Source organism: Chrysochloris asiatica, unplaced genomic scaffold (assembly GCF_000296735.1).
Source record: "Chrysochloris asiatica unplaced genomic scaffold, ChrAsi1.0 scaffold00067, whole genome shotgun sequence".
Lineage (NCBI taxonomy): Eukaryota > Metazoa > Chordata > Mammalia > Afrosoricida > Chrysochloridae > Chrysochloris > Chrysochloris asiatica.
This window is the reverse complement of record NW_006408585.1, coordinates 845,505-855,289: the sequence shown is the minus strand read 5'-3', so window position 1 is coordinate 855,289 and position 9,785 is coordinate 845,505. Positions and strand designations below refer to the sequence as shown.

General features: G+C 38.4%; 1 pseudogene; it reads left to right on the top strand.

The window, feature by feature from the left end:
• Positions 1-2,684: 2,684 nt before the first annotated feature.
• LOC102811899 lies at positions 2,685-6,914 on the top strand (annotated as a pseudogene).
• The last annotated feature ends 2,871 nt before the right edge of the window (positions 6,915-9,785 follow it).

Sequence of the window (9,785 nt, the reverse complement as noted above, 5' to 3'; positions counted from 1 at the left end):
AAAATGGAAAGTAGCTATCTAGGTACCTGACTAGATAAGATCCATATTTATGCCCATTCTACAGAAAGGTAATCAAACATAATTCAGGAATTACCAAGCCATATCATTAATAATATGTGCTAGTACAATTTTCTAAAGGTAATTTTAAAACAACTGCAGCCATACATTCACAGGGAACTTCTAAAAGTTCAATCTGGATTCAAAAGAGGATCTCATACAGGAGACATCATTGCTGGTGTCAGATGGATCTTGACAGAAAGCAGAAAGTAATAGAAAGATGTATATTTGTTCTTTATTTACCTTTATGTAAAGGCATTCAACTGTGTAAGTCATAAAAAAATTGTTGTTGTTAAGTGCCATTGAGTCGGTTCTGACCCATAGCGACCCTATATATAGGGTTTCCAAGGAGCAGCTGGTGAGCTTGAACCACCAACTTTGCAATTCAAATGGCTTTGCAGTCTGGTGCATTAACCCACAGCACCACACCAGAACTCCTTTAGGGATAGCATTGTGAAGAATGGGAATCCTGAACATTTAAGTTACTAATTAGAACCCATACATGGAGCAAGAGGCACTCATTCAAACAGAACAACTGGTTCAAAATTGGAAAAGGTATATATCAAGGTTGTATCTTTTCACCATACTTATTCAGTCTTTATGCTGAATAAAAAAATCCACGAAGCCAGACTATATGAGGAGCACAGCATCAAGATTGCAGGAAGACTCATTAACAACCTGCAGTGTGCAGGTAACACAACCTTGTTTGCCAAAAAATGAAGATGATTTGACACACTTACTGGTGGATTACACTTGAACTTAACAAAAATCCTTACAACTAGACCAATAACCAATATCATGATAAATGAAGAAAAAAAATTGAAGTTGCCAAGGATATCATTTTACTTGGATCAGTAGTCAATGTTCATGGGAGCAGAATCAAGAAATCAAGTAATGTATTATGTTAGAAAAATCTGCTGCAAAAGATTTTTCTACAGTTTTCTAAAATTCAAAGATGTTGCTTTGGTGATGACAGTGTTCTTTATCCAAGCCATCCAAAAACTGGACAATGAAAAAGAAGATGGAAAAAGAATTGGTACATTTCTATTGTGATGTTAGCAATGAATATTGACTATCCCATGGAATTCCAGAAGAATGAGCAAAACAGACTTAGAATAAATAAAACCAACATGCTCCTTAGAAGCTAGGTTGGTGAGACTTTTCTTACTTCTTTTGGAAAGACCAATAGCTAAGACAGGACAAGAAAACAAGAAAAACTCTAAATGAGATGGGCTGAGCCAACAAACATGTCAAAGACAATGAAGATGACGCAGAACCAGGAAACATTTCATTCTGTTATATATAAGGTTGCCATAAGTCAGAACTGAGTCAGCAGCTGCAAGCAACAACAGCAAAAATAAACGTATTCATTGCTATCTAGGACGTGAAGGGAAATTAGGCACTCCAAATACTGACATAAGGGGAAGTAGGCACACTGAAATGAATTCCTTCTACCCTTTTAAAGGCAGTAATATGGCAATGGGTGTTAAAATGTAAAAATATTTATACACTGTAACCACAATGGGAATTTAGTCTTATAGAAACAAAAGCACTTGTGTGGAAGGATAAATGTAGAAAAATACTTATTGGGGTATTATTTGTAGTGGGAAAAGAGAGAGAGAGAAAAGAGTGGAAGGAAGTAAAAAATTCAATTGTGCAACAATAAGAGAATATTCAGCTAAATTAAAATGTGTACATACTACACCTGTCAGTTTGCTATACTGTGGTGGCTTGTGTGTTGCTGTGATTCTGGAAGCTTTGTCACTGGCATTTCAAATACCACCATGGTCACCCATAGAGGATAGATTTCAGTTTATATTCCAGATTAAGACAGCATAGAAAGAAAGGTCTTCTGAATATCAGCCAATGAGTGGAACAAAAGACCAGGTATACTGGTCAGATAGAGTCTGATGGTCATCTTTCAAGTCTGGAACTGAACTCACCCCCATGGCTCAATATTTAGCCAAGCAATTGATAGGTGTATAGTGGTGGACAACAAGACTAGTAAGGTATGCACAACGTAGAATGGTCGACTATCAGCGATCAAAAGTGCAGCATTTACCTAAGGGCAAAATTCAGAAGGGTGGAGCAAGGAGGGAGAATGGAAACAAGATACACAGGGAGGAAGTGGGATAAGTGAGGTTACATTGAGTGGATTTCAATTGAGATGAAACGAAATGTATGGTTTGTTGAATGATGTTAAAATACAACTGATGATTTGCCTTGTAAACCTTCACTCAATTCACAATGAAAAGTTTTCAAAGAAAAGAAAACCTATGGAACACAAAAGGATACTGTCTGACTCTCTTGATATTATCAAGAAGACTGACCTCTAGAGGAGAGCATCGAGTTTGGTGAAGTAGAAGGCCAGCAGGGGTGAGGGAGACCTACCATGAGATGAAATGGTACAACAGCAGTAATGATGGACTGGACATGCCAGCAATTGTGAGGATGACAGAGGATCGGACATTTTTTGTTGTTGCTGTACATAAATAAGGTTGCCAAGAATCAGAGTTGGCTTGATAGCATCTATTTATCTATTTATTAAAGTGACAAGTTAGCTTTTTCACAATGAGTTTGCCCCAAGGACACAAGTGTTGGTGAACTCTCACAAAATCTAAGTCAAAATGGGGAAGGAAAAGACCCATTCCTATATTATCGTCATTGGACACATAACTTCAGACAAGTCCACCGCTACTGGTTATCTGATCAAAATTGTGTTGTGATTGACAAAAGAACTATCAAAAAATATGAGAAGGAAGCTGCTGGGATGGGAAAGGGTTCCTTTGAGTATGCCTGGGTTTTAGGTAAACTGAAAGGTGGATGTAAGCATGGCATCATCATTGATTATCTCTCTGTGGAAATTTGAGACCATCATTGATGCCTCAGAACACAGAGACTGTATCAAAAACATGATTACAGGAACCTCACAGGCTGACTGTGCTGTCCTGATTGTTGCTGCTGGTGTTGGTGAATTTGAAGCTGGATCCAAGAATGGGCAGACCTATGAGCATGCCCATTGGCTTACACACTGGCTATGAAACAACTAATTGTTGTTATTAACACAATAAATTCCACTGACCTTCCCAACAGCGATATGAGTAAGTCATTAAGTAAAATTGGCTACAACCCCTGCACAGTAGCGTTTATGCCAAATTCTGGTTGGAATGGTAACAACATGTTGGAGCCAAGTGCTAACAAGCCCTGGTTTAAGAGATTACTCATAGGGATGACAATGCCAGTGGAATCATGCTATTTCAAGCTTTGGATTGCGTCCTGTCACCAACTCATCCAGTTGACAAGCCCCTGCATCTGACTCTTCCCAATGTCTGTAAAATTGTCTATTGACACTGTTTCTAAGAGCAGAATGGAGACTAATGTTCTCTAACCTGGCATGGTAGTCACCTTTGTGCTAGTCAGTGTTACCACTGAAGTAAAATCTGTTGGAATGCACTTGAGTGAAATTCTGCCTGGGGAAGACTTAGGCTTCAATGTCAAGAACATCTCTGTCAAAGATGCTCATCATGGAAATGTGGCTGCTGACTCACCGATGGAAGCAGTTAGTTTCATTGTTCATGTGATCATCCTGAACAACCCAGCCAAATCAGTGCTGGCTATGTACCTGTGCTGGATTGTGACACAACTCACATTGCTTGCAAGTTTGCTGAGCTCAAAGAGGAAAGTGATTGCCGGTCTGGTAAGCAGTTGGAGGATGGCCCCAAATTCTTGAAGTCTGGTGATGCTGCCTGCCCTCATTGGTATGGTTTCTGGCAGACCCATGTGTGTTGAGAGTTGCTCTGACTATCCTTCTTGGATAACAAACCAAATACCAAACCCACTGCTATCAAGTACATTCCAATTAATAGTGGCCCCATATGGGCTTTTCAAAGCTATAAATCTTTGTAGGAGCTGAAAGCCTCATCTTTCTACTGTGGAGTGGCTGGTGGATTTGAACTACCATCCTTGAGACTACCAGTTCAGTGCATAACCTACAGTGCCACCAGGGTTCCTTGGTTAATTATAGCAATGCACTGTAAAGCCTTCAGAAGGAAAGGAATGTTTCATGGACCATTTGTTCCTTTTTTGTGTGGCAGTTTTAAGTTATTAATTTTTAAAATGAGTACTTTTTAAATGGAAACAACTTGACCAAAAATTTGTCACATGATTTTTTTGACCCATTTAATAAGAAATGTTATGGCGAGACAGAGCAGTTGAGGATTCTAGACTCATGGAGAGAGAGGGGATATGTGCTGGTGGCCAGGGGGCAGGGTATGCCCTTTGGCTATTTGAATGATTGTATATTCCTGAGTGTTTTGGTGCACATCAAAAAAAAAAGGGGGGGGAGGTGGTGAGAATAGAAGCAAATACTGTTGAGTGATAAAGCATGCAGGGGATTGTAATCATTGCAATGAAATGAACTGATGTTCCCTGTGTAAACTATCACTCGATTCACAATAAAAATGTAAAAAAGAAATGTTAGACTTATACCTTTTGACTTAAGGGATAGCTATTAAATAGAGGATTCCTGGTGTAGTGCTATAGGATAAGCACTGGACTGAGAACCACAAGGTTAGCAGTTCAAACCCACCAGCTGCTCCTCACAAACACTATGCACGGTCCATATGAGTTGGAACCAACTCGACAGCACTTAATAATAGCAACAACGTTAAGTAGAGAAAGCTGTATTTTTTTTAAGGATTATTCTAGTTTTGTAAACTATACCACTATCCACATATGTGTTTATAGAGCCATGATGAGGGGTAACTTTGGTTACTGAGATGAAATAGGCAGAGAGAAATTTGGGAAAGATTATTATTGTTTTCTTCAAATCTCTCAGCATAATTTAAGGTTGTAATATGCATGTATTACTTTAACATTCTTAATAGAAATTTAGAAAAATATGTTTTCATATGTGTGGACAAACCACCCAGTGCATCCTTTCCACACATTCAAGGGCATAGGTAGAGGCTGGATGAGACAGTCTTTGAACTCTCTGGAATATACTGTGGCCTTGACATCATTAAAGGGGCTCTGGTGGCATTATACAATAACAACTGGACTTATAGCCACAAGGCCAGAAGTTCAAACCCACCAGCTGTTTCCCAGTAAATATTGAATAAACAAATGAATGAATGACTAAATTAATAAATATGTGAGGAAATGAGTGAGTAGCCAGAGTTCAAGATGGCCACTAATTACCCCACTTCCTGGTATTTATACCTTTATACATGGTAACAGAGTTGGTCTATGTGACCAGTAGAATATGGCAGAAGTGATGGTTTGTTACTTATGATGTTATTGTTGTTAAGTGCCATAGACTCAGTTCTGATTCATAGTAACCCTGTGTAGAGTTCCCAAGGAGCAGCTGGTGGGTTTGAACCAGCCTGTTGGTTAGCAGTCCAGTGCTTATCCCACAGTGCCACACCAGGACATCTTTCTGTTGCATCTGGAGAAAGCTAGCTGCCATGCCATGAACAGCTCTGTGGAGGAGCCCAGATAGTGAGCAATTGAGGCCTCCTGACAAGATCCGTGTGAGTCAGCTTAGATGAGGATTCTCCAGGCCAGTCTAGTCTTCAGATGCTTACAGCTCCAGTCACCATCTTGGCTAGAATCTCACAAGAATCCCTGAGCTAGGACCACCCAGTCCAGCTAAGCTACTGCCAGGTTTCTGATCTCAGAAACTCTGAGGTTGTTGGATCTTTCTAAGCTGCTAGATTTTGAGGTAATTTGTTATGCAACAATAGGCAATATCATTAACAACTGAATGTGTGAATGTGAAATAGGACAGGAGACAAACAATTGTCAAAACAGTGTAATATAGGTTTGGGTATGACGTAAATCTGTGAGTAAGGAATAAAATAGTACAGGGATCTCTTAAAAATAAATGGTACCACATCCAGAGTTTGGTGGCTCGGTAGGGTAAGCACTGCTGTGAACCATAAAGTCAGTGGTTCAAGCCCACCTGCTGCTCTGTGGGAGAAAAACGAGGCTTTCTGATCCTGCAAAAATTTACAGTCTCAGAAACCCTATTCAAGGTCACTGTGAGTTGGAACTGACTCCACAGCACTTACCAACAACAACATCCTACTACCGCTCATCCCATTTTAGCAATGACTTTGTCCTTATAGATGAATGTGAAGAGAAAGTAACAAGACAATGATCTGGACACTAATTGTTATGGTATGTCATCAAAGACAAGGAGCCCTGGTGGTATAGTGGGTTACAAGTTGGGCTGTTAACAGCAAGGTCAACAGTTCAAATCCACCAGCTACTCCACAAGAGAAAGATGAGACTTTCTGCTCCCGTATAGATGTACAGCCTATGAAACCCTACGCAGGGTTGCTATGAATTGGAACCAACTTGCCAGCGCACAGCCACCAACCACCATCATCAAAGCCCCCCTCCCAATAGCTAGCATATCTAGGTTCCATAGTAAGTGAAATTCCTCTATTAATTTCTTTTGAGTTCCTTTTTTTAAAATCACCCTCTCTCAAAAACACGTTAAGAATTATATATAAATGTCCTCACAACAAGTATCAAGTATGTGCACAATGGGAAAAAATGAGAGATGTGGAAAAGGAGAAGTTTTATCATATATTCAGAAGTGTAACTTTAAGGATTTACAACTACTTTTCCCATCATAAACAAAATGCAGTTTTATCAGCTTTCCACATGAAACAAAGTTAAAGTTATTAATATTACAACGATATATCATCATTTTCATGGCCAAAAAATAATACCCATAAGTCAGGAAAGATTTGCTTCTTTATGCTTAAGTTGAAAATGGTAGCTAGGAGCAATTTTTCAAGGCTTTTTTTTGTCCCATAAACTTTTCTTCAGCCTACAGTGACTCATGAGCAGTTTCTTCAGAAAGATGATGCAGCTGCCCCGATTGCTGAATAAACATCTGAACTTCCTGAAGATCTTCCATTCACTGCCGAAAAAGAAAAAAATGCCCTGAAAGCTCATCACTTGTTTAATTTATTTGTTTTTCCAAAGCTTCAGTGTGAATTGAGTGATAGTTTACAGGGCAGATCATCAGTTTTACACTCAACAAATCATATTTTGTTTCATTGCAATGATTACAATTCGCTCCATGCACCATCGATTAACAGTATGTACCACTATTCCTTTTGTTTGTGTTATGTACACAAAACACACAGAAAATATATATTTGTTTAAATGTCTGAAGGGCACATTTTGCAAGCCAATCATCACTTGTATTTTATTTTGTTTAGTTTTCACATTTTATTGTGGTTTGGGTGAAAGTTTACAGAGCAAATTCATTTCCCACTCAACAATTTATATACATTTTGGTTCATCACATATCTATAGTACCACTGTTGTGAGAATAAGTTAGTAAAAAGATGATAAGGGAAGAATTAGAAAACTTGACATTTAAAAACTGGTTCTAAAATTAAATAGGTTATTAAGTGTAAAACTGATAATCTGCTCTGTAAACTTTCACTCAATTCACAATAGTTGTTGTTGTTAAGTGCCGTCGAGTTGGTTCCGACTCATCGCAACCCTGTATAGGGTTTCCAAGGAGCAGCTGGTGAGCTTGAACCTCTGACTTTGCGGTTCAAACCAACAGTTCACAATAAGAAGTTGAAAAAAAAACTAAACTAATACTTAGCATGAAGAAAGGAATAAAGATGCCTCTTTTCTCTACCTACTCTTCAATCTCAGCGGTCTGGATGGTATGACAGCAGGTATCAGTATAGATCCTCCAGGGACTGAAAGACAGACAGACGCCTCTCCCCATTTGGAGATGTTTTTTCTAGAACTAATTCTGAAAGAAACAACTCTTCATTATAATAGATTCATTTTCATTTTAGAACTAAACTTACTAAATTACCAAAAATATATATATATTTTTAAGGACTGAAGTTTATCAGCAGCTCTCCATTGTTTTGCTGATGATCTAGAAGAATAAATTATTGTTTATGGAATGGTGGTGGTGGTTGTGTGCTGTGAAGTCAGTTCCGACTCACAGCGATGACCCTGTATAGGGTTTCCGAGGCTGTAAATTGTTATGGTAACAGAAAGACTCATCTTTCTCCCACAGAATAGCAGGTAGTTTCGAACTGCTGACCTTGAAGTTAGCAGCCTGAATCATAACCACTATGCTAAATTGTTATTTTATTTCTATCTCAATTATTATAGCAATGACAATAAAATGTACCCAAGTAAAATAAATAAATAGGTTGTATGAATAAAAGTGAAATCCTGATGTGGCACTGAAGGATAAGCGCTCAACTGCAAGACTGATTTGAACCAAAAGGTCGGCAGTTCAAAGCTCCTTGGAAACCCTATACAGGGACACTATGGGTCAGAACTGACTCAACAGCACTTAACAACAAAAAAACTTGCATAAAGGTAAGACATTTTAGTTTGTACAATGTAATAAAGTTGTGACACATTTTAAAAGAGCGGAAGTTTAAAAAGTATGCAATCTATAATATAAAGATTTCTGTAATAGCAGATTTCTCTATTACATATTGAACCCTCATTGATGGATAGGAAGTTGTGAAATTTTGCTAAAATTATTTAAACATTATGTCAGGTATTTTTAAACCTTCTGATTCAATCATTTGATAAACCTGACTAGTCAATTTAGACAGGCAATTGATTTGATAGAATCCAGGCAACTGTATTGCTTGAACTCCTAGAGTTTGGCCATCATATGAGCACCTTTCATTCCATACCATGATACTGTTGTTGTTGGGAAGTGCTGTGAAGTCGATTCTGACCCATAGTGACCCTGTATAGGGTTTTCCGAGAAGCAGATGGTGAGCTTGAACCTCCGACCTTGTAGTTCAAATGGTTTTGCAGTCTGGTGCATTAACCCACAGTGCCACACCAAGCTAATACTCACAGAACTTACTGTACATTGTGCTAAATGTGTATTCACGTATTTGATTATCACAACAACTCTTGTTTATCAATGAGAACACTGGGACAAAGAGGATAAGTAACATCACTGAGATCACACAGCTGACACATAACAGAGTTGGAATTCAAATCATTTATTTTAGAAGCAGCCATTATCCAAATATGGGACAATATTTGCAACAAAATAATAAATGATAGCAATGAATTGTAATCCAATTTTATTCAATAATAAAATTATTATTCATGAATCTATCCTGATAATTAATTAATTAAAGAAAATTAATAGAGTACCATTCCAACGCCACCTGTCAGTTTGTCTTACTGTGGTGGCTTGTGAGTTGCTGGGATTGTGGAAGCTATGCCACGGGTATTTTAAATACCAGCAGGGTCACCCATGGTGGAGAGGTTTCAGATGAGCTTCCAAAGACAGACTAGGAAGAAGGAGTGATGAACTACTTCCAAATATTTAGTCACTGAAAACCTCATGAATAGCAAAGAAACACTGTCAGATATAGTGCCAGAAAATGAGCCCCTCAGGTTGGAAGGCATTCAAAATGCGACAGGGGAAGAGCTGCCTCCTCAAAGTAGAGTTGTGACGTGAATGGAGTAAAGTCTGTGAGAGAAAAGCCCATAGGACCTTCATTTGCTGATGGGGCACAACTCAAAATGAAGAGAAACAGCTGTAAACATCCATTAATAATCCAAACATGGAATATACGAAGTATGAATCTAGGAAAATTAGAAATTGTCAAAAATGAAATGGAATGCACAAACATCGATATCTTGGGCATTGGTGAGCTGAAATGGACTGGTATTGGCCATTTTGAATCTGA